Genomic DNA, 25,779 nt, shown 5'->3' on the forward strand with positions numbered 1-25,779 from the left:
ATTCTGTTTTCCATGCTTCTTGCTGTCCTCATCATCATTGTCAGGCAGTGTTCAGACCTGGGGAGGTTTGCAGGAGAAAGGATTAAATTATCCCTGAGTGGTAGAAGGCAAAGCAAAGTAGTCAGCACTGTGCTGCTCCACACAGTGCTAGGACTTCACAGAGGACACATGCCACATCACAGAAATTCAGATTAGATGCTAAAGGTCAGATAAACCATCTGTGTTATTAAAGGATGAGTTTAAGCTTAAATTGAGAGGTTTTGCCAATAGTATCATTAAGGCCTTTAATCAATCAGAAATTGAGGGAGAATGACAGAAGCTGTTACAGACATGGTGCACTGCCTGTAATTTTAGCATGTGGGTTGCTCACAGACTGCATGGGGTTGTCCTGTTTCATATCTGCTGTTACCTGTGGAGCAACTGGTGCAGGGAAGATCCTTTTCAAGTTCTGTTCCTGATTTGGTTTTAGAACACCTGGAAATGCTTCACAGTGTTGTGTGAACAAGCCTGGTTGTGACAATGCAGGGAAGAAAATTTTAGAGACTAGCAAAGGGCAGAGATTGACGATGGCGTTCTGGTTTAGTAGCCAGGTAAGCACTGGAAGCAGCCCACTGGTTAATGTGAGATACTTGAAAGTTCAGTACAGGGTAAGACTTGCCACCCTTCATGTACCATCCTGGGTACGTCCAGCTGGAATAGAAGAGCCAGGGGCTGCTGAGGAAAGCTCCATGGCTTTGTTAGAAGCTACAAAACTCTGATCTGACCTAGCATCTTTGTTTTCCATGGACTGTCCAAGAAATAATGACTAATTGGTGATTGATGCGTCTTCATCGTTTCCTTTCAGATGTTCTGAGGTTAAACATAATGCTGTGATTTGAAATTCAGCAGGAACCAAAAGTCTTGTTGCCATACAATCCTTCTTTTGGCTTCTTAGCTGCAAACAGGCCCTGCTGCCAACTGTTTCTACCAGATCGAGCTTTCTTCAGTTTTCCTTTCAAGTGTAAATTGCATACTGGTCAAATCAGGTGAAACATACACTTCTTTCCTCCTTTCTTGTGTCCTATCTTTCAGCTTAACTCACTCCTGCTTGGCAAGAGGTCTGGGCCATAGATTATTGCACTTGTTAGACTGTGGTGCTGGAATTGTGAAAATTATTGTATGCTTGACAGTCAAGAAAATGAATCCGACAACACGAAAGCAAAATCCCTCCACTTTCCTTGGCAGCTGCAAATTGATTTCAGCTATGTTTAAAAGATACAGAATTTCCCAGGGATGCAGAAGCTGATAATGATCAATCCTGAAAGTAGGTGTCTGTGCTTATTTTCCTGAGTCACAGGTAGAGCTTTCTTGCAGTGCTGCAGGTAAGGACAATGTTGCCACTCTCTTTGTGCAATGTCTGCTGGCACTATGGCAATTTTGGGGAAAATGTTACTTACACTGAGTATGAAGTATACAGAGAATAACCTCTTAACATGCTATAATAGTGATGCTTTCAGATTTAAAATATTAAGTGATCAAAGTTCACTGCTGCAAAATTCCTTAATTAAAAACAAATCTGCTGTGTTAATAAAATGTCTAAATCTGCTGTTATGTTTAGAACACATGAGAGAAGGCTTTGTTGAAATGTAAACACTCTGAATTATTACTGCAGTGCGCTGTCTGAATGCTGTCATTTAATGATACTCATTTAATGAGTGCTCAACATTCAAATGAATATAATTGTAGCAAAGGGCTGTTAGGCTCAGATTCAGTGTTTAGGCTCCTAACTTTCTACTGAAACAGTTTATTAAATCCAGATCTGTTAACTTTTGCCCTTTTTCTTTTTCCTTTTTATTTTTTTTTCTTTCTGTTTTTTGGCATTTCTATGAGTTTTTTTCCTTTTTTAGGGTGGTTTCTTATAGTGGTGAAAACTGGTAATGTACTCTTTTGAAGGTTATGGTGAAAGATTCATTTTCTGAGATTCAGGCACCTTTGTAAATGAGATCTTCATTACTGTATTTTCCTTTAACACCCTAAGAAGAACAGCTCCATCAGAATACTGGGAAGGTTGTGAAAACTGGAGGAAAATGGTTCCTCCAAAAGAATAAATAAAAGGACCTTGGTAATTTAAGTCAGAATATGAATTTAAACTAGCTTTATAATTTGCCTGCAGCCAGTGCAAAGCGGAAAGGAGCTGTTGTAGCAGGTTTATGGGTGTAAGCAGGGTGGAGGAGCCTGTTTGAGAGGTCATAGGCACAGATGCCACTGGATTCCTCCAAAAACTCTCTTGCTGTTATTCAGGTGTGGATGCTACAAATGATAGGGGGTAGTCTTCTCTGGTATCATTATCAGTCATAGGAGCTGAGGTGAGAATCTTTTTCCAAAAATGAGACTTTCTGAGCAATGGCAATGCATCAGATATATAGCTTAGACAGTGGAATGGTGCTGATTGAGGACTGTGATCACTAAAATCCTTGCAAACTATTTTAAATCTCATCAAAGTGAACAACTCTACATCTGACCATCTTTAGAAGGAACTGTAGAATCTGGGTGGATTTTAGAAGGAGAGTAAGTTCAGCTTTCTATTCAGAATTTGCCTGATGAAATTTGTAATTGAGTCATCTCTGGCAAAGATGTAGTGCTCATGGGCATACCTGAGTGTTAATGTTATGCCCACGAACTTGATTTTAGTTGGGATTCTGAAGAATTTACTACAGCCGTGATAGCGGGAAATGTGAACCAGCCATCTGAAAATCATGCTGATGGGAGCTTCTGTATTTTAGTATAGGCTGAAGAGTATATCCTCAGTTTTGGAACTCAGGGAATTTGGTCAATAAATGATTTGTTCTTCTGAATTTACCCATTGTACAATTTTGCTGATTCGAACTAATGAAAACACAAAGTCATGCCACATCCAGAGTTTTCATTGGTTTTGGAAACTGCTGAGTTGATACAGATCTTGCTGAAATCATCCCCACAGCTAAAATCTTGCCAGTAAACTGTGCAAATGATCTTAAAAGGAGACCATGATCTCTGTCCAGCGTGTTGCTGAGAACACCATGGTGAAGGAGAGGAGGGGAGGTGCTTTATCCTGTCGAAGTGAGGTGCGTTTAGAGCCAGCCGAGGTTCAGATGCTAAGGTAGCACCGAACCCCGGCCTGTCGGGCTCCCGTACCCACCGCTGAACACCAGAGGGCACAAACTCTCCAACAGTTGCCCCTTCTCTCCCGGCTCCGTGAAGGCCAGCATTGAAACAAGTCCAAATAAAAGCAGGCTTAGAAAAGCAAACGCGAAACTTCACTGGAAACCCAAAGGGAAAGTAAACGTGGTTGCAGTTTCAGAGCAGCGTCAGAGCACAGATGAAAACTTCACACGTGGGATGCATACAGCTATGCTATGAGAACTTGTGTCAAGGGCACTTGTATGATGTGTAGAGGTTTGTTTTTAAATGCAAGGAGATGTGTTAGCACTGTGTTGCTGCCACACATGTGCAAGAATTGCTTTATATGTGAATGGAAACATACAGGTCATTCTGAACTGGTGACAACCAAAATTACTATATAAAATGCATTTCTTTTTCTGTAGAAAAAGAAATCCTAGCTAAGAATACATGTGAGAATTTGTAAGTAGATACATGTGAGTTTTCAACATATTTTAAAGTGAATCAGTAGCCAGACTGTCATTTGGAGCCTGTAGCTTGGGATGTTCCAGGCCTCAAAGCAAGTGTTATCTGTCCCTTTGTCAAGCTTCTGTTACAGGAATGTATAATACTTGTCTTTCAAGCTGTGTGATGCTGTCAGCTTCACAATGTTAGAATTAAATCTGAAAGAAACAGACTTGAGAGCTGACTACAATTTATCATGTGATACAATCTCAGTATATTTTATTTTTAATTTGAGTCTAAAATGGTTGAATAAAGCTGTAATCAGCCTGTCAGTACATGTAACTACTTTCAAAATTAGATACTGATCAGTCTGAGTAAAATTTGGTTGCAGTTTCAGTAATTACATTAAACTTCTAATTATTAGCAACTGAGGCTGGTCCAGTGGCCTCAAAGTACATCTATAATTTGGGAGACCCAAATTCAGTCCTTAGGTGTGCCACTAGCTTCCTATTGGACACTAATCTCTTGGTGCTTTAGGTCCAAGGCCCTCAGGGAGAGGATCAGCTCTCTGAGGAACCTGGGCATAATTCAGGATACCCAAACATATCCTAAAAGTGTAATTGAGGGTCCTCATCCTCTGGTCTGGTGCTGTCAAAAAGAGATGAAGCCCATCTCAGCAAACTCATTTAGACTCATCATTTACTTGATTTTTGTGTGGCATTGAGTGTGTAAGAGTGTGTGCTGGTGTGGAAAGCCTGAACTGTTCTGCCCACATGAGAACCCTTGTCTGGATATTTGGTGAAGACAGTGTGTGGGGCTTCATCCTCCTGCATCAGTCAGTGCCTTCATTTGCATCATCCATAACTGTTTTTTTGAGCTGATATTTTCCTTTTTATCTTTTTCCTGGCAAACACTTCCATTTAGGATGCTATAGGCCAGAGGCTGCATGTCAGCCTCTGGGGCAGATGTGATTAGCTCAGTGTATCATGTCAGGCTGCTGACAGATCATGGCAGACTGAAAAACCAAAATGGAGTTTCCTGGACCTGCCCAGCTCTCAACCAAAATGCCAGAAGGTGTGTTTTCCTTTGTGACAGGTAGCAGCCATAGCAGGAGTGCTTTTGTCTTATGCTCTTGGTCTTTTTTGCCCAGGACAGCCTAAACTGTGGAAGAATATTCCACATTGGGAAAGCTCCTGCTCTCCCTACAGGATATAATGGCACAGTAGTGGTGGCAGCAGGGCTTCAGGCCAGATTGTGCTGGGCAGGGATTTTGCCTGGCAGTGCTAGACCAGCCAGAAGACCTTTCACTCAGCAGGAACATGTTATCCCTGAGGAGGAGCTCCCAAACAGAAGTGTCCTTTCAAGTTGGCTCGGAACCAAAATTGTCAGTTCCAGGTGGCAGGAGTGGCAGGTGCATGCTGTGAGTGACAGGGACAGTCAGAAATGCTATCAGGGAGTTAGCACCCATCTTATGCTGGTTAGTACATTTCCCTTGCGCAATTTAAGCTCTGTTATGCTCATCATTGCTGAGGCTTCCTCTAGTCCCTTGGTGCTCCCAGTCCAATCTTTTTCATTTTTTTAAACAAAATAATTAGTAATTCTGGTGATTAGCCACGTCTTCTGGCTCTTTCTGAAGCCTCAGAACAGGATGATTTGGACAATGCAAGCAGAGATTGGAGAATTTTGATACAGCTACAACAAGTGATCTAAAAACTTTCTGAAGGTGCACTCAATCCCACTCTCTATGTTGACAAAAAAAAAATTAACAGTGCCAGTTCCTGTCCCAACCCCTGAGTAATGCCACTCGTCACTGGTCTCCAATTGGGCATTGAGCCATTGACCACAACTCCCTGAGTGCAACCATCCAGCCAATTACTTATCCACTGAGTGGTCCATCCATCAGATCCATACCTCTCCAGTTTATTTTCCAGGATATTTTGCAGGTAGTGTCAAGTGCTTTGCACAAGTCCGGGTAGTTGTCTTCTGTTGCCCTTCCCTTGTCCACCATTGCTGTAACCCCACCCTAGAAGGTCACTGATATGTGTGGCAAACTAAGGGCATGGTTTGCCCTTAGTGAAGAAGCCATGGTGTCACCAGTTGTCACCAGTCACCTCATTATTTTTCATGTGCCTTAGCATGTGACATTTCCAGGAGGAACTGTTCCATGATCTTGTTGGGCACTGAACTGTGGGTTAGGACAGGGATAGAAAGTTTGTAAAGTTATGTTTAGGCTTTCAGTGCTGCTCCTTCTAAGCACTTTAAAAATTGGATACCTGCCACTTCATACTTGTTGATTTAAGGAAACCCACAAGACATTTATTTTGTATGGTGTTCCAAAAACTGAGCTGTTCTAGTTCTCTGACTTTCTTCCTTGTTGGTTGGTAGCCACCTTCATCCAGCTAAAGCAATGACTATAACACACACAAGGTAGACAGCTGATCTCTTATGCATTCTTCATAGATGCATATTAATAGGAATAGCAGTGGTGGTGCTCTAACCAAGAGTAGGGTCATTTCCTAATAAACATGTAATGAAAGGAAGGATTAAAGGTAGTGGTCTTTCAAAATTAGATATTGATATTATTTCAGATAGATATAGATATTATAGATATAGATATTATTTTTTTCTACAATGTGCTTGTGATCTGGGAGAAAATCAACTAGATCCCTTAATGTTTGTAGTCATTCTAAATGAAAACATAATTCTCTTTAAGACACGTAATACTTTTATTTTAACATACTTCAGCATTTTAAATGCAGTTGCCCTCACTTGGGTGCTTCTAGATTTTCCTGGATATAAAAGTTTGTTTCCTTGTGAAGGCAGTGAGTATTCTGGTGGGGAGAATTAAACAATATTTTGTAATCTGATTTTTTAGCTTGTTGCCAAAGAATAGTGCCAGTAGGGCACTCGCTTTTGTTTATATGATTTTCATTGATTTCAATGGGCATTGAATCAGGCCGTATAAGCACAATTTCCTCATTGTTAGCAGCTGTTCATTGCTTAGCATTACTTGAGCCGCTATTCAGCTGGCCATCTGTGATCTGAGACTTCTCAGACTGGAAGAAAATCATTATCTGTTCCATTTTGGCAGGAGAATATTATAACTTATTTTAGGGATGTATTTGTACAAGGAATAATAATGTTTTTCCCCAATAGCTATTGCTTATTGACTTTCCATCTGTGGTTCTAACACACAAACGTTAAATAATAAATACTGTAACAGACCCAGGGCTTTTTACATTCAAATTAATGTTTATTTCACCAAGATGCTGAGATACTAAGTTAGGAGGAAAGTGTCCGTTTTATCAGTATACATACTTGTTTGTCAATCTCTGACACTGGTCAGTCTAGAGAACCTAAGAAAAGCTTAAAAAATCATGTAAAAAGGTCTGCCTGTCCTGGAGACCTTGGTGAGTTATGATGTCAAATCATGACTGAAAGTTTGGGATGAAGCTGGATTTAAGGGGTATAAAAGAACAATTGAATTGACATAACCTTAAGTGTTTGTATGGCTGAAAACAGCCATTTAGAGTTGGAGGTATTGTCCAATAATAATTCTCCAGAAAGAAGTAACTGTGGAAGGCTGTACTGATAAATCAGCATTTCAGTTAAACTGTTGAATATTATCCTGTATGGCTAGGTTCTTTCCAAGATACACCTGTTCCTACATTCTTGCCAGAACCATTTACAAATTCCTGATAACAAATATTCACCTAAAACTAAGCCCCATTTTCTAAGAAAGTTTAAAGGAATGTAGTAAGGGTCGGAAAGAAGGAAAAGAAAGATTGTTTATGTAAATAAGCCTATTTCAAGTAAAGGATTTATTAGCCCAAGATCGGAAGTGACATGTATAGAGAGCTTGCTAGGAAAAAATTATCTTTTTGTTTAAGAAATATTTTACCTCTTTATGATAATTCCTGGGCTAAAAGCCTCTCCTGATTGCTCATGTGATAAAGTAAATGGCAGCAACTGCTAGTTAGGCTTCTGGAGAGTAGCAGTCGGTCCCTGATGTACTTTCAGCCATGCTCTTGATAGGTACTGGAGATGCACATTTCTGGCATTGAACAGGAAAAATTCGAGCTTTCTCTGGTTTCTGAATTAAGTTTCTTTCAAATGTTCATCCAAAACAAGGGAAATCAATTTCACTGTTGCTGATGAAGCTTAACTGGTCATTTACATGAACAAGAATGACAGAAATGAAGCAGGGGGAAGGCAACTTTATTTCCCTTACTTCCCAAAACTAGTATTTCCCTGTGCCCAAATTTTCTCTTTCTACATCTGACATAGAGCATTATTGCCTGGTCGCAGGAAAAAAAACCCCACAGTATTTAATCAGTTTCCCAGACAATGGGAACTTACCAAATTTCTTGCAGATTTCAGAAAGAGTTTTCTGGATGCCAGAATAAATGTCTGACTTCACTATGCCCCGGGAGGAGAACCTGCTGAGTTCTCCCACAGGGGTTGGGAGGGTCTTGCACTGTATTGGAATCTATGTTGACTCTCTGAATCCATCAGCAAAATTCTGGAGAGATATAATATGCAGGATTGTACCTTGCTCTGGGAACTGCCAAGAGAAATACAAAGATTCCATCCTCTAAACAGGACATGAGACACAAATTCTCTATTCAAGCCAGTTTAACAGTTCAAGGGCTATTCCCCCCATCAGGTGACAGGGAAGGTAGTGAGAAAATATTCATGCATCCTCCAAAGGTTATTTTAAACCCAAAAGGATTTAAAATAATAAAATAAGATTTCCCCATAGTCAGGCTTTGTTTGCCAAATTGGGAAGTCTACATAGTAAGTAAACCATATGAAAATGTAATAAGTCTTCTACATATTTAGCAGATGTTAATGGATTTATCCACTATAGGAAGTTATGTATCAAACTGTACAATTTTGGTGCCTGTTTTGTGTACTCTGTGAATCCCAGACATGTTTAATATTTCTCCCTCTGAAGTTTAACATTTCTCCCTCTGAAGTTTAACAGTGCACAAATAATATTTAATAAACAACCTCTAACTTTAAACAAACTTATTCAGATAGATGATGTCTGCTCAGATCTCATGTTCTAATAATGCTTTAAGAATGCTGGACAGGACTGATCAAATCTTGCAATATGTCTTTAATTTACATGCATTCAGTCTCTCTCCCAACAGTATCACTTTCATTGTTTCGGTGAAGGATGCATTACTTTTGGACTATTGTTTCAAAGGTGGGCAATTCTGCAATCTTGGTTTGCAGAGAATTTAAACTTGGCACATTAAATTCCTGTCCAAGAACTATTTTTCCCCCAAATGTATTCAGAGAAACAGTTTATTCTTCATGTTGTTAGGGTGGAAAAACAATGTCTCAGTGCTTTTATTCCTCTTATTCTCAGGCCTATGAGCATGATGTTTTAAAATGGAAACTTGTGACATACACAAGAGGATATTGTGTATCCTACTTTTCAACTAGGCTACTTTTCAACTAGAAAAATAAAAAAAAATCCCCAAACAAAACAAAAATATATCCCTTTACCTCCTCCAATGACTGAGTTATTTTTGGTTTTGAAGCTTTGAGGCATGCAACAACTCTCATTTCTTAAATTTCAGGATAAAATTTTAATGATGATCTTAGAACAAAACAAGGAAGATATAAGAACCCAGAGGAAAAATATACATGATACAGCAAAATACGGAAGACAGATTAGTGGGTATTTTAAAAATATAAACTCCAAGCAATCAACCAAGAAAGTGAAAACTGCAAATTGCTTTTGCTAAGTGAATTGCTGATGTGCCTTATATTCTTTGAGTGTCCAACAATGACTAGTTTTCTCTGGGGTTACTTCAATGTTCCTAAGAACGAGACTTAGCTGAGGAGGTCCATAGGATTGAGAAGCTACTTGTGGTAAGGCATGAGGAGTAAAAAAGCAGCCTTTCTCTCTCTTCCCTCTCAAATTCAATTTGGTTTGAGATCCCACCCCCTCAGGTTTTTTTTCTACTCTTCCATACTTTATAGATTTTTAGATGCTCAGCAATTGTTAACATTTGATTTTATGTGGCCTGCTCAAAATAAGTGGGGGTGAAGGTGGAGCTGATCAGTAACTAGAATTTGAGCTATTGGAGATACTAACTCCAGCCTCTGGGAGTGTTGGACTGTGATTTCTTGACTGCAGTCATGTCTGCTGGTTTTGCTGTCACTCCCTGCAAAATACAGATGTCTTCTTCAGAATCACTCTAATGTGCATGAAGGGACAGATAGGAGTATCTGTTGCTTATCACTTGTTTTTCTTAGTGTGCAGGGTTTTTTCTGTGATCATATGAAAACAGGCTTGTTAGCATTTTGATTAGATTACCTACAGTAAGTTCAAAGAAACAGGCATATAGCTGATATACAGTAGCTCCCAAAAGCACAGGTTTATGAAAATTTTCATAATGCAGCACACTGTGTATCTCTTATTGCTAACAAGGTCATTAATGAAAGTCTAAGCTCAAGTGCCCAGCAGATATCAAGGCAGTTATATTTTATGTATTCTGTTTGTTAATGGTAAAGGTAAAATACCTATTACATGTTTAAAACTGCACTTTAGCTGCTCAGGAAAATGAGAGCTCTTCACAGTTTCATTTCATATTATCCACTGCCTGCTTTGCGCAGAGCTGAATAGGTGATTAGGTAGGGTGTGGAGATTTTTCTTGTCTCTAAACTGCCTATTCCTTGAGAAGACAATTGATGGTAATAATTCTTGTTATATCTCAGCTGGTGAAAAGACTGTGCCCAGACATGGCAGGAAAGTGTTAGGAAATGCTGTACTTTGATCTCTTGGTTGAAAACCCCAGAGGAGCTTTCCCAGATTAGTTATCCAGAGATGTGTGAAGAAAGCAGTGATCTGAAACAGTTTTCTCTTGGATTTGAGAGCACTTTATTGTCAGGTGCAAACATCAACACCACTACAAGTCAAATGGGTTAATAGGCTTTCACATAGGTTGAATTGGTAGACACCCCACAAATTGTTTTTCTGCTGGCCTTGTTTAAGGTGAGGTTACATTACCTGAGGGAGAGAACATTTTCAATTTAGAACTTCAGCAAATAGACTGGGTGCATTAATTACAGCATTCCTACAACCAGGATTTCCTGGATTAGTTGTCAAATCATAAAAATGGCATAGTGGGAATTCTAAATATTTTGTATAAATGTGAAACATTCAGTCTTTAATCTATTTAATATTTTTAACTTCTTTTCCTCATTTTAATTTTTAGTCATTTAAAAATGCTGTGTTATAGCAAAACATTGACATGTGTAATAGTGTGGAAATTAAGCACATCAGCATTTCTGAAATTATTATAGTTAGGAAATGTTAATATAAAACCTTACATTGTTTAAAAAAAATTCCTAGTCTTTTTGACCAAACATTTTCACTAGATGTGACTTGACTGGGGAACAGTTGTGCATTTTCCCCCCACTCCTCGCTGCCTCCCTTTTCCCTGAAGTTGTAGGTTTTGGCTAATTTTAGCTGTTTATGGGAAGCGGGGGGGTAAGAGACCAAATCTGGCTGTACTCTTCCTTTACTTTTGTAAGCTTTGACTTCACTGCTAAATTAAGTTTTATGCATTTCCCAGTGGTATCCTCTATTCCTCAGATTTTTAGAAGTCAAGGAACAGTATGTAGGCAGGGGAAAGCAAAACTAGTTAAAAGGAATAAATGCAGACTAGTCATGTGGGTTTTCTGCTTATTGTGAAAGGGCTGAAATAATTCACCCTAGTGGAATATTGGCTGGGTTCAGGTGTCTTGCTGAGTTCCACAGCCGGAAGAGTTATTGCACTTGAACCAAGCTGCAAAAAGCAGTCAATTGATGTGGTACCTCAGCAGTCAACTGATGTGGTAGCTTGAGGCAAGCCCAAGGTGAGGCAAATTTGTCTAAGTGTCTTTTGATGATGATCTATGCTAATGGTTCTACCTCCTGTAGGTGACAAGCACGCTCAGCTGACGTCACTGTGTCCTAATAATCAGAGAGAAGGATCTTATTGGTGAAACACATCAAGGGCCTAAGGTATTGTGTGAATAAAGGCCACCACCACAACACATCAGCAGGCTTTGGAATGAGCACAAAAAGGTGTGTTATTTCAAGTGGGCTTTTTAATTCAATGTGTCAGCTAGTTCGAAGTACAAATTAGGCCTTGCTGCAGCAGCACTGAGCAGTGCAGATCAAGAAAAGGGAGCTAAAAGAAATATTTTGTGGCACCAAGGATTCAAGGAGCATTTTCAGGTAGCAATCATCTTTCTTCTGTGTATTCATAACCTGTCTTGCGGAGTACAGGTCCTAGCTTGAGCCCTAGCAGCTGTAGAAGGCAAATGGTTGTGCATGAGGCATCTTGATCAGCTCCCAGCTGACTGCTGCTGTTCTCCCCATCCCCCTCCAAATTACCAGGGTAATTTGCTCAGATTTGCTCAGGGTTACGTCTGCAAGCATCACCTCTGCAACTGTAATACAGATAACAATTTACCAGCAATCTTGAGCGACATTCCCTGGCCTGAAGTGCTCAGAGGTATGTGACAGCAGGATTCAGTGTTGTGCTACCAGTGAGACAAACAAACACAGTCACGTCTAAGCGGTTGTGTTGCTTTGCCAGACCTGGCAAACTGATGCTATCGCCTGTCCTTCTGGGCTCTAGAGAGAGCTCTGTCTGGGAATGGTTTTATGCAAAGCTTTTCTAAATATTTCTCTTCTATTTTCTGAGGTTGTCCTTTGCAGATGTAAGGGAAGAAGGAAGTTGGTGTCCCAAAAGGCAGTTTTGGGAAGCTGCTAGGTCAAACTGAAAAAACAAAACTAGGCTTAACTTCAGATCTCTATATTTTCCCTTTCAAATGTGTTTGTTTTATAACTGGTGCATCCTTACATGAAGATCTGTCTGATGGCTGCTGTTTAAGTTTACTTCTGGCTTTGGCTGCCACCAGGCTGTGCAGAGGGGCTTAAGCTTGAGAGCAGCCCTGATTTTGCTGTAATTGTTTTTTTCCCAAAGAGTTTTCTGCTAGTTTACATATAATTTTCTCCCAGTCTGATTCTACTGGATGAAGGGCAGGGACTGAAGAAGATTAAAATATGTCCCATCTATCATACCAGAAAGGAGATTATGAAAAACAGGGACTATCAGCTCTGGCACACTCCTCCTCTGCTAAACTTGATGATCAGATGACCTGTGTGTAGCAGGAGAATGGAGACCAAGGGCATAAAATCACATATCCATACTGATGATAATTCATGCTCAAACACTTTGTTATCTGAATGCAGGTAGAAAAAAGCTAGCTAAGAAAAATCTGAGAAAGGGAGTAGGTTTGTAACGTGGTGCTGCATGCTGCTAGGGCTCTGGCATCTCTGTGGCTCGGGAAACCCACAGGAGTCCTTGGATCCAAATGTGTGCATTCTTATTGTGAAAGGCTGTGAAAGGGTGTAAAAGGACTCACTTTACACCAGACTGTGTAGCCTTTATCCATTTTGTGCAGGATTGTTTTTGTTCTCCAAGATGGTGATTCTACTTCTAAAGTAATTCAAATAAATCAATACAATATGTTTGGTGAGTATATTACTGTAACTAAGATTCCCACTTGGGTTTCTCATTTAAGCAGCACGATGGTTGAGAGAATTAAATTAAGACTTGGGTATTCCTCTGTCCTAACCTTGCTCTGCAGAGTGATTCATGGCACAAGCAGGGCCTGTTCATTCAGACCAGCATTTCCAGACTCAGGTGCCTAAAGACAGGCAATTGGACATGTATTTAGGCACTCACATGAACACTGTTTACTTTGCAGAGGTGCAGCTCCCTGAGAAGGGAGGGTGTTTATAGGCATTTGGCCTCTCTGGAAAAGGAACCAAGCTTTAGGCACTGAAGCAGAGAAGAAAAGCTTCACACTTTGGGTGTGCACAGTTCACTCGTGAAAGTAGTAACAAATACCTTGCTGTATCACAGGAGTAGGCTGTGAAGCTGAGCTGCTGAAGTCGACACTGCAGCAGCATTTTGAAAATAACAAAGCTTTTTGTCCATATGTGCTTGATGTCAGGGTTCACAGGAAGGAGCACACCTTGATGATGGGGAAATAATAGATAAAGGAATGGAAGCAGAAAAAATAGAATTTTGACTTTTCTGACTTGTGTGTTTAAATCTCAGACGTAATAAGGGTATAAATCTCCATAAATTTATAAAGCTTTTTTACTTTTTATTTTCTTTTTCTTTTGTAATATAGGAAGTAATGAATAGGCAAGTGCAATTTATAAGGAGGGGAAATTCACCAGCAGGGTTTGCTGAACTGAGCAACTAAATGGTATTCCTGTGGAGTGGTTTTACAGTGTCACTTGAGCCCCCCTGGTTATGCAGTCTCTACGTAACTGGAGGTACATCTGTTTTCTGTAATATACTGACTAGCCTGGAACTAAAAACACACACATAAACTTCCCCAAACCTTGCTGTATCCACTTCTGGCAAAGGTAATGGAGCCTGTTTAAAACCTTGTGCTTTTTGTCAAGTCACCATGTCAAGTAACTTTTAAAGAGCTTGGTACATAAAGAAAATGGAGATTTGCTTGGCAAGTTGTTCCAAATCATAGTTATGTCTTCATATAAGGCATTTATAGATACATGCTTTGCTAGAAGTGCAGAATTAAGAACAAGATGTGATTTTGTTTGGCTTTGAGGGAAGCAGGCAACAAGGTATTAATGAAATAAAGTCTTACACGGAGGGAAGACAAGCCTTCTTATGAGAGGACAGAAAGGTGGTGGGAGGCCAATGAAAGTGTGTACAGCTAGGCAAATGTGATATGGGAGTCACAGGAAAGAACAAAGGAGTTGTTGGAGGGTGCAAGAAAATTTGATCAAGAAGCAGAGTTTGATGAAGCTGCAGAGAAGGGCTGGAGGGGCCTCAGAGATGGCAGCGAGGCACAGAGGAAACCCAACTAGAAACAAACAGAAAACTTTTCCTCGAAATAGCACCAGATGCTTCTGGCAGTCTTGCTGGTTGGTGAGTGTTGGAGTTCATGACACTGTTTGCAGTGTCTGTATTCTTCCTTGGATACAGCTTGGAGGAGGAAAATGCTGCCAGCCTGAATGACTGTTTATCCTAGACTGGTTGCAGAAGACAGAAAAGGGGGGAGTTTTTACTACCTTTTGCCACAACAGCCACAATGGGAAAGTTACAGAGAGAGAGACTTCCTTGAGAAAAGTGAATTTTGGACTCTGTTAGAGATACAAAAGGCACAGACTGCGTATGAGCAGTAGTTAAAACTGAAAGGGAAATGGAAGCATGATTTTACTTCTAATTCAGTCATTTCTCACAGTAGGCAGGTTGACTAAATGTTGGATAGCTGCATTTCCAACAAGGAGGGAGCTGACACCGTATCTGTTGTACCATCTGTTTACCAGTTACCAGTGTATTGGGAAGAAGCTTCAGCAAAGAGTGGGAAACCTTCCAGAGTTTGCAGTTGTGTTTAACTGCTTGAATGACAGCAATATAAAATCAATGTAATGGCAAGCCTCCTGTGTTCTGACCTAAAACTACCGTGTGTAGCCTCTCCTTTTCAGCTAGTGAAACTCTACCAGTTGGGTGCTTCTCTCTGCACATTGCCATTGGTGCCAGAAGAAAACTGGCCCCTCCTAGCCAGGCTGCAGCCAGGGAGACACTTTCCATACCTTTTAATTGTTCTTTGCACAGGGAGGAGGAAAACCCCACCTCAATCCTGCTAACAGTGGTACCAGAATAAAAGCTGGAGAGGAATGTTATTTTGCTATAGCTAGTGGTCTGCAGAGTGCCTTGCTGTTGCAGTGGCACTAATGAACTGTTAGTGTGAAATTACCAAATACACCATAACTAAAAGCTCAAATGAAACTAGCAGCAGCAATTCAGCCCATCATCCTGTTCCCCTGGGTTTGCAGTTACACTTTTGGACTGACAAAAGTAAAAAAAGCTCATGAAATCATATTTGGGCAATTCTGCTTTGGTTTCCTCTGTCAGCTTTTTCTATTCCAAAACTGACAAAACCTGGTCACTACAAACTGGACTGATTGAAAGCTGCAGGTCCTCTCCAGCCCTTAAGAGTAGAGGTTTCAGTTTCAAAGTTCAGTGCAGAACTAGATACAGAGCATGAATTTCCTAAATAAAAATTGTGATGCTGTAGGAGGAATAGCAGAATTAGCTTCAAGCTGATAGTGATTTCAAGCCCAGGAAGATGGTACTCACTACCTTTGCTTTCTGAATACTTAATTTCCCTATTAAGTCAGTGTAGCTCAATTACTCTTTGCCTCTGACTCTGAGTGTCAAAACTTGGGCAAACTCACTGTTAAACTTGCGTAAAACAATTTTGATCTTCACAGATCAATTTCCATTGTGGTCAGTTTTGTGTTTTGTATCTCATCTTTGTCAGGCTTGAGGCTATCTGTCTTTCCCTTCCCTCCAGCCTAAATTTCCTTTATGTTCATTTATCTTGACATAGAGACATGCATGAACCCTCCAGATCAACTCTGTTGGTTCATAAACTACAGATAATTTCGGACACCTGCAATTCTTCCTCTTATCCATAATGAGACCCACAGTGAAGTGGACTCATCTGTTCTGCAGAATCTCTGGGACAGAAATGTATTGTATTTGTGGGGTGCCCTTGTGGCAGGAATAAATTATGAATCTGACTCCATGTTCTCAGAAGGCTGATTTATTATGATACTATATTATATTAAAGAATACTAAACTATACTATACTAAAGCATAGAGAAAGGATACTTACAGAAGGCTGGAAAGATAATAATGAAAATTCGTGACTCTTTCCAGAGTCTTGACACAGCTTGACCCTGATTGGCCAATAAGTCAAAGCAATTCACATGAAACCAATGAAACAACCACCTGTTGGTAAACTATGTCCAAACACATTCCAAAGCAGCAAAACACAGGAGAAGCAAACGAGATTATTATTGTTTTCCTTTTTCTCTGAGGCTTTTCAGCTTCCCAGGAGTAAAATCTTAGGCGAAGGGATTTTTCCAGAAAATATGACTGTGACAGAAATGAGCTTGTTCACTTTGAGAGCTGCATAGTGGTAGTTAGTGAGCCACTGAGCCCTAGTTAATGCCCCCACATATGCCCCGGAGGGGCAGGGCATATGGTTTTTTTGCTTGACATTGGAATAACAGAACGAAGCATCTTCTAGCAAACTCAGGACCAGGCAGAGTGAAGTGATGTCTGTTTGCAAAATAACTGAGCTTCAAGTGATGGCTACATGATAGAATTTATTTTAATACTTGAAATTATGTGCTGGGACCAGACCTTTTAAGAAAAAAGATATATGCATAGCTGTTCCTGAGGGGCTGTGCTGTTCTAAGGAGATAACTTAAATAGTTTTGGTTTTTTTTTTGTTTCTTTTCCTTGAGCAACTCTAACTTCTCTGCCACCTGAGAGAGACCCTTTTAAAATCACTAGAGCCCTTTGATCTCAGATGCTCACTGTTGTTTTCTGCACTGTCTTAACAACACGGAAAAGCTTGCAAAGTTGTTTTTTTTTTTTTCATGCCAGTTTCCTTCTTGCTTGTCTCTCTTGAAAGTGCTAGTAAGCTAGTATCTATCAAGTGAGCATCCCATGAACAAGGTTTTTGTGCTTGTTTATCATCACAAACCCCACTCATATTTCAGGTGAGCCCTAAGCAAACTACTTCATTCACACAGGAAAGCTCCTGTTCCTGCTGGATGACTCTGCTTGGAGAGGCTAGTAGTTACTCCTGCTCCCAAGGCCCATGATTTTGATGGCCATACTGTGTGTTTTACTATGGCATTTATATAGTCAGCCCTTCTGCATCAGTCACCAAAAAGGCCTGCTTTTCTATTATTTTTTTTTCTCTCCAAGAAATAAATAAAGAACAAAAAAAAAAAAAGCCTGACAGCAAACTTTATTGAGAACATATTTGCTCTCAATAGTGGCACTATCTGCCACTTCTGCAAGGCATTTGGGCTCTGAATGCATCTTCCATCAGCTTAAGCTGTCTTTTTCCCTCAAGGAGAGACCTGAGTATTTGGACTCCAAGGCCTTTGCTCCTGGCAGCCTGGGAAGACTGCAACATTTGTTGCAGGCCTTGGCTTTCTTTCCTGGCCTACCTTGCAATAACCCGGGATTTTGTGTGTGTGGAGATGTGTGTTATTGCTCCAGCACCTGGAACAGCCACATCAAATCCGTCACCACCCAGCCACTGAGGCATGTGAGTTGAGAATTCAGCCAAGAGAAAAGCAGGTTGGAATTGTGAAAAAAACCCTCGTTTTGTTATGGTCAGATACTTACGGTTTGCTGCCTGGTATATATTATGCAGAAGGATGGTTTATGGTTCTCTTCTTTGACATGCTTTTTATAAAGACTTACATTTTATTATACAAAAGAACTTCAACCAATTCCCCAGCAGTTGTCCGCCTGTCACAAATCTTCAACTGACTGGAGAGGAAGGGAGTCTCTGTGCCCATGTGCTGCTGTCGTGGTAAATGGGTAAATGTGCTTGTGCCATTTGGTGTTTTTCACATCGATGAAGCTGCAAAAAATTTACTTTTAGAGCCTGCTCTATGTAGTTGGTTGCTTCTGCTCTGATCTTCCTTACACGTGGGCACCTAATTGAACAAAATGGTGAAGAAGACTTGCCCGCAGTCACAGCGCTGTCCCCAGGTGCTTGCTTTGGCCACTCCCCACTCTCCAGAGGCTGCCCTGTGTAACAGCGGTCCTTTCCTGCCCGGAGTCGTGTACACGGAGGAGCTGTGCCCTGCTGGGGCCCTCCCGCACCCCGCTAGCTGCCCCGGCACGGTCCAGTTGGGCAAGGCCTCCGGCCAGGGCTCCGGGGCCAGGTAAGGGCGCCAGCAGGGCCGCGGGCAGCAGAGGCAGGGGCAGCGCAGAGGCAGCGGCTGCGGGTCTGACGCAAGCCCTGTCCTGCTCTCCTTCCCTTCCTTCCCCTGTCCGCACCGCTTCCCCTCGTTACGGCAGGGTGGTTTGATTCATGAGCTTTCTTCAGGGCCCTTTGATTCATGAGCTCTCTCTCGGCTCGCCGCTGCGCTGGGTGACTCAGAGCACGGGCTCTGTGCAGGCTTCGTTAGCGGAGATTAACGTCAGCACGCACCTTCTGTTTGTATGAGGTTCCTCTCCTGCCGCCGCCTCCCCACCCCGAGCTGCCGGCCTCTAGCTGCTTGCAGAGCAGCTGCAGGTTGGCAGACACACGCGTTCTTGCCCTGTCTCAGGCTGCCACCAAAGCGGGCAGGTTCCCAGACATGCAGCTCAAGTGCCACCAGCTACCTCTCACTGAATCTGAAGTGCAGGCTTAGATTTACGCCGAAACCTTTGTCGCCCAGCTATGCATCGTCAATGGCATTCGACCTCTGAAGACAACAGAAAACACTCCTGTGGAAAAGGGGTTTTGGGGAGCTAATTCTGTGTTCAGAAGAGCCTAGGGGAAGGGCAGCAAAAGTATTGCAATCAGCTGAGCAAAAAGCTTCAAATTATAGCACATCGTAATGTAAAAATGGCAGTCATCAACTTCCAGTGTCATAAAAGAAGACCTGCAGTGACCCAGTGTTTCCTTTGGGTTGGAGGCACATGTTTAGCAAGGTTTTTCCCACTGCTCAAATCCCTCCAGTTTGCTGAAGTTGCTTCCTGGAGTGGAGAAGATAATTTTTAATGAGGAAGGGGAGGGAGGGAAGGGCTTTGGTTTTCATTTTTCTGTGAGGAAAATGGCAATACGAAGAATGGAATGGTTCTTGGAGCCAGTGAGGGAACATGGGGGCTGATCTCTGACTCCTGCTTCTCCAATCACAGGTGGCTTAATTTTGTAAATCTGGCCTAGCAAACTGTCACTGCTGTCACACCAAGGTGCTTTGGCTGTTTGTAGCCAAAGTGTTTCTTGCTTAATCCAGTCCTGATGAGCCTTGCCTCAGTAGGAGCAGTATTATGGCCCCTTGAGTCCTCTTGGTCCATCTCAGTTATGGGATGGGGTGAGAGATGCAACTGGAGCTGCAGTCATTTCCTCTTCTCCCCAGTGAAGCTGCTTGGGGACCACAACGTGCTGGAAAGGGGAAGTAGAAGGAAAATGGTACTTGATTATTGCTTTAGCTCTCTCAGAACTGCTGATTCAACAATACCGTCACTGCTAACATTAAAAAAATAAAAGGAATAAAAGAAAAATAATGCAGAAATACAAAAAATATATGCCAGTGACAAGTAAGACAAGAAATGGGGTACTGCAGGAAGTAGGTGAGACATAGTCCATGCAATGAAGCACAACCGGTTTTAACAACCAGCACACTGAAGTTTTACTGCATAGCAGTCCAAAAGAAGCAAGGTGAGCGTGCAGCAATAGGAATACAGACTGCTTCTGCAGCAGCTTTAGATGATGGTTGTGAGCAAGCGAGAGAGCAGTAGGGCTCTGCAGCCGAAGTTCAGATATATAAAGTAACCAGACCTGCTTACAATGCATCAGAGAGAAATTTGATAAAATGCAACGAATGAACAATTAAGACTGAGTATTACACATCAAAATCAGTTCAGCAAGCTGCTTGACCACTAAGCAAAGAGAGAAATACAGGTTATATTATCAGATGAAGAAATACAGACCCACGAGCTGTCTCAAGATTAAATGGTACCTTTAGGTGACCTCTGAAAGGACAAAGCAAATAATGCTTATGTAGATAAAAAGCACAAAGAAATGTACTCTTCTGAGAAGGCTTTGAAATCAGAGTGCTGCAAAATGGCAGCTTGTGCCTTATTCCACTAGGTCTGCAAACTGGACAGCAGGCTTTTGTGCTTCACAGGGACATTTAGCAAATCATCAACATTATGAGAAGGCTGTATTCATTCTGTAATAGATGGCAAACAAACAGAATAGCTTCTTGAATCTTTTGTTCCCTAAATGCAGGGTGAGGTTGTTAAAGTACAAGGATTTCTGATAAGTGATTATGTAGTTGCCTGGTTCTGATGCTATATTTCAGTTGTAAGTGTTCCTTCTTTAGCAGTATCAAATTCTTTAATAACTAAGAATTTGCTCTTTCAGTCTGAAAATTGAAAGGGTGGGAAGGAACAGGGAGAATAAATACACAGAAGCCTTCTGTTCTATTTTTGTTTTCATTGAACTTTTGAAATCAATTTGCAAACAAATTTCCCAGCAATTTTTGGTGGAAATTTTAGCCTGTTCTTCTGAAAAGCAGTATAGATGTAATCATAGGGATGAGGCAAAACCTGCCTCTAGATTTCTCAGCAGGAATATTTTACCTTTTGCAGAGATTTCTTCTCCAAGATTTTTGATAACCTGACTTTTCTGAAGACCTCCTGGAAACAGGAATTTCCATGAGGCTTTCTGTCCCATTCTTTATAACAACGGAAAATAAACCCCAAACCCAAACAGCTTTTTGGAAATCCTTATATTTCTGTAGGAACACATGCAAATATGATGTAAATGTTCTGTAAAGCCTCAGAACAAATGATGTGAAAAAAAGTAAATTGCAAAGCAAAGCTAGAGCTACCTGAATGGAGTGAAAGAAATTAAATAAAAGCTGACTACATGTCTTTGATGCCTTTTTGTAGCATCATGGGGCACTTCAATGGGAAGGGGCTTCAATACATCCCTAGGCCAGCTTCCAGGTTAAAGCAGGACCAGCCCTGAAATGAGACCAGGTTGTTCAGGGCTCTGTCCAATGACTGCACAACCCCTCTGGACAACTTGTTCCCATGGCAAGGTATTACCTGTACAACTCCCTTCTTCAAAGCCAGCTTTTTCTTCTGTGTGGGGGAATAAAAAACCCCACATTTACTTATTGTAATGAAACTGCACCCGTCACCCCTGGAAAAACTCTTGGAGTCATGGAGCTCTTCTGAGCTAAGCGTGTAGCTGCAGCATTTGTATAACATGGGAGCAGACCTGTGGAACCTGGTACAGGATGCCAGATGTCTGAGCTATAAAAACATGAGGGTTATGTAGTCTTATGGAGGAATGTGTATCTGATTACTATAGCTGTAATTGGTGGCTTTCAAATATTTCTTTTTTATTTTGGACCACTGCAGATATTCAAGTAGATCATCAGATTCCTTTATTGTGGTATCTGAAACAACCTTTCCATGACTTGCTTTTGTGGCCCCCTTCAAACTGGCCTGTTGATCCATGCACAGTTCAAAACTATTGCTAGGATTCTTCACCAGTTTATGTATTTCTTCTCCTGATGTATTACACATCTGTAAATACAGGGAAATATTTGTAATGTCATCCCTCATTGTTAGTGCTACGTAGACGGGGTGGTACCTTAATCCAATTTTTTTGCAGTAAGACAAAGATAAAATTTTCTGACTCTTTAGCTAAGTTAGTAACTTACATTTCTGCTGCTTCAGTTCTTCAGAAAGACATTCAGAACTGGCTTGCAGTCATCATATGGTCCTCCACATGTATTTGTAATATTTTGTACTGTAAAACTGTCTTAGCTGTGAACATTTAAGACTAACAGTGAATTTTCAGTTCTGTAAATTCAGTTGGTCTCTGCAGGATAATTTGCTAGTTCCAAATATCTATTTACTGTGGTAAATAAGGTGATTTGAAAATTCTGATGAAAATATGCCCTGTTTTTTATTATCTTGTTTTATCCTTTGGCTTTTGTTTTGACAAAATGCTGCATAAAATATTTCCTAATACTAACACCTAAAAGAAATGAGTAATGAATTCAAAATTCTGTGTTTATTAAAATGAAGCATTTAATTTTCACTAAATGCAGACAAGGTAACTAAAATCTTTAAATCTTTGGTTTCCTGGTAGGAAAACTCCTGCACCAAGATAATAAAATGCTCCCAAATTTGTTGTAGATTTTAGTGGGACATGCACAGAGGTGCCAGAAGCTTGGTAGAAGCAGCAGAGAATGAAACAGGTTAATACTTGTAGGGTTTCATTGGTCTTCTTTACTTGTAAGCTAAAATTATTTTCTCTGGTTTTCCAATAATTTTTCACTTTCTGATATATATGTTTTCTCTCTCTCAGATGCTTACTGTACTTTTCTGGAAAGGAAGCAAGAATAGGAAGCAAATGCCTGAAAATTCTGATTAATAATAAATGTCAGGCAAGAAAATATGGATGTTTGGAATTAGAAACATCTTTCTTTAATAATTAGGAAAGTGAGGTGGCAGAGCCAATCCATCTGATTTGGAATATGAGAATATTCCTAATGGTAGGAAACAAGTATTCCATCAGTACTTGTATTGCCTTTCTCCACTCATTGCTTAGCAGAAGAAACTTGATGACAGTAGAGTTAATAAAAGCATTTAGTGTTTCTTCTGGATTTTGTACCATGACTGCTTGAATGTTGATAACAGCATAATTTTTATATCCTTAAGGATCTGATACTTCTGACTGAAACTCAAGTTAAAGCCTAGAGTCAAATTCACACCAAATTGTGAAGCAATGTGCAGTGACATTTGTCTCTAGGAAAAGAATTCAAAAATTAAGTTATTAAAGTCTGGAAATATAAAACCTGAGAATATAAGAGAAACATATAATATCAGAATATAGTATTTAATTGCAGGAGTAGAGTTCTGGAACATGGATCAAGACTTAGGTCTTTGTCAAACATCTTTGTACACATGTTTGTACAAAAACAGTGTTTGTAAACTGTCTCATGCACTGCAATGTGAGGCAATAAGGGTAACTTTTGCAAAAGTTTATGTGTTCATCTATTGTCCGGCCTCTATGAAAAGGTTACACTCTCCAGGGCTGTCTTTATTTATGCCTTTTTTTACAGGCATGATAGCCTTTGGAAACTATCTATGGACACACCTATGGTGTGGTCTTCAGTGTCCTAAAGAGACTTGGATTTGCATAGATGATCATTCCCAGGTACTGAGCAGCACGTTTAATACCTCTGGAGCAGAAAGCTTATGATGCTTACTAAATGTTTTGTAACAGCAGTCTGGTTACATGCTGCTTAGAGGGAATCATTGGCTTTTTCCAAAGGAAAGCTAATTTCTCAAATTGTTTACGAAAAATGGCTTCTCTGCAAAATGACCAAGTACAAAATTTGTCTCAGTCTGACATAGTCACTGTTTGGTTAAATTCTTCTTTGTTGTTTCAGAAGAATTAGAAGAAAGTTTTCATAAATATCTTGTTTAAATCATAGGTATATAGCAAGTTAGAAGTTATTTGCAGAATTTATCAGTAAACTTCCCTGGACAGAAGATTGTTCTGAAAACCAAATATTTCATTTGAGAAATGGGAAAATGTAAATGTACATGACAGCATGTTGCAGGAAAGGAGGAGACAGACTAGAAATGAAAAAAATAGCTGATGGAGTGACTTGAAAAACATCCAAACCATCTTGATTTTGAGTTTGGAACAGATGTAGGTGCAGTTGTAGCATATAGTGATCGGCAGAAGGAACTGCAAGTGGGGCTTTTACTTTGAGGGACTGAGAACTCAGTGAGCTGTTCCATGAAGTATAAAAGGCACATCTTTTCTTTTTGTCTTTATTTCTGCTTCTCTATTATTCTTTTTACCTCAGAAACACTAGATTTGGGTTTTTTTCTGTTTTTAGTAGAGGCCTAGTTGGAGGGTGTGGGCAGGAGAAATTTGCTTGGAAGGCTGATTTGAAGAGGCTGCATGGTTGAAGAAAGTTATATTCAAGCTTGTCAGAGGTATAAAGAGATAGATTAAAGCCCTTGTCTGACTTTCTAAAGTACAGCTTTTATGTAATCTCATCATAAAGACTTTTGAACAGAAAATGAGTGAAGTAGTGTTCAGTAGTAGTCGTTATTCCATCTTGTTTCTTTGAAGTTCAGTTACACTGGCTTAATAAAAGCTGTGGGGTATTTTTTTTTTTTTTTTGCTTATAAGAAAGGTGCTGAACTTTTAAGAAAGAACTCAAAATTCCACGTCATTTTGCAAATATGTTGAAAACAATAACAATTGGAGATGTGGTATTATCTTGTCAGAGCTTATGTGCACTGACTACATTTTCCTCAGATTTTATTTTATAATTGTTGTCATTAGAACAGAGGTTTAAGCAGCAGGCTCTTTTTCCCACATGAAGAACCTTTTAGTCCTGGTTAGGTAAATATTTCTTTCCTCGATAGTTTGTTGTGTTATATTTGCAGAACCAACTCTAAATATATATTTCTGGCATAAAACTGCGTATGCAACACAATCTTCTGTATGTATAGGAGGTATAACTGACTATCCCAAAGTTTATTATTAAATCAACATACAATTAATTTAATTGTACCTTAAATTGATTTAATAGCATGCTTTGGCACAAGGAAATGCAAATTCAGGATTTTAAAATGCATTTTCTTTTATTAAGTCGTGAAGAAAAGTTTGCTGATGCTTTTGAAGTATCATTCATTCTGAAAATATATTTTTCAGGTGTTCCTCTTTGAATTCTGTTAATATAATATGTGATTTTTCCTGTTTGGATTTGTCTCCAAAATTTATTTGTGAGCTACACCTGATGTTTGCAGATATATTCCTGGTTGAAAATAGCTCCCAGTTGGACTTTCTAGTTATTTGACATATTCAACAATAAAGATAGGGGTATGGGTTGTTCTCTCTCTGCTTTCACAGAGCTTAATAGTTACATGTGCATACACAAAATTGTTGTTGCTTTCCTGCCCATCTTCAGCAGAATTATGGAAAGTAATTGTGTCCTTTTTCTGTGCACATTGCAGGATAAAAATGCTTTTGTATGTCTTCTAGGTGTAGAATCACAGGTTGGAAGAAACTTGCTTTCTGACAGTGAAACAGATTAATTTTGAGTATGAACATATGCAAGAAGAAGATGTAATTTTACACAATATTTTTACACAGTCACTTTCTGGACCATTGAACAATAAAAGCTACAAAAAGTGCTTGCCTAAATGAGATCAAGTGGATTGGACTGACTGATGTCAGCATTTATCTCTCACATTGCAGATGAATACATAGAGTTTCAGAAAAGCAGGTTTTGGTTTTCTTTCAATTAGGTTTTTGTACTTCAACAGATTGGTGGAGTGAAAGAAAATGGACTTCGATATCTAGTTTAAAATTTGATACTTCATCTGCAAATACTTTCTGAATAGAAACCTGATGTCTTAATTAGTTTTTTAGCTATCTAGACTTGTAGATCTAGTAAATAAAAAATTTCTCTCATTCAGCTTCTGATCATCATCATCATGTCAAGTTAATGATTAACTGTGTCTGTTTCCAGATGGTTTCGGTATCTTCTTCCTC

At 40.0% G+C, this 25,779-nt stretch overlaps 1 long non-coding RNA gene across 4 annotated transcripts in view; it reads left to right on the top strand.

Moving 5' to 3' along the window:
- The window catches only part of LOC135296989 (uncharacterized), a 41,889-nt gene that overhangs the window by 6,620 nt on the left and 9,490 nt on the right, over window positions 1–25,779 (top strand). Inside the window, exon 1 of one of the 4 annotated variants that reach the window (XR_010358989.1) lies at window positions 11,481–11,671. The exons of 2 other annotated variants lie outside the window; for them this stretch is intronic. This is a non-coding gene — a long non-coding RNA (uncharacterized LOC135296989). Of the gene's footprint in view, window positions 1–11,480; window positions 11,672–17,957; window positions 18,057–25,779 lie in introns of those variants that run through there. One more of the 4 variants, XR_010358988.1, reaches the window with a different exon arrangement.

This window comes from Passer domesticus, chromosome 3 (genome assembly GCF_036417665.1).
Source record: "Passer domesticus isolate bPasDom1 chromosome 3, bPasDom1.hap1, whole genome shotgun sequence".
NCBI classification, from domain to species: Eukaryota; Metazoa; Chordata; class Aves; order Passeriformes; family Passeridae; genus Passer; species Passer domesticus.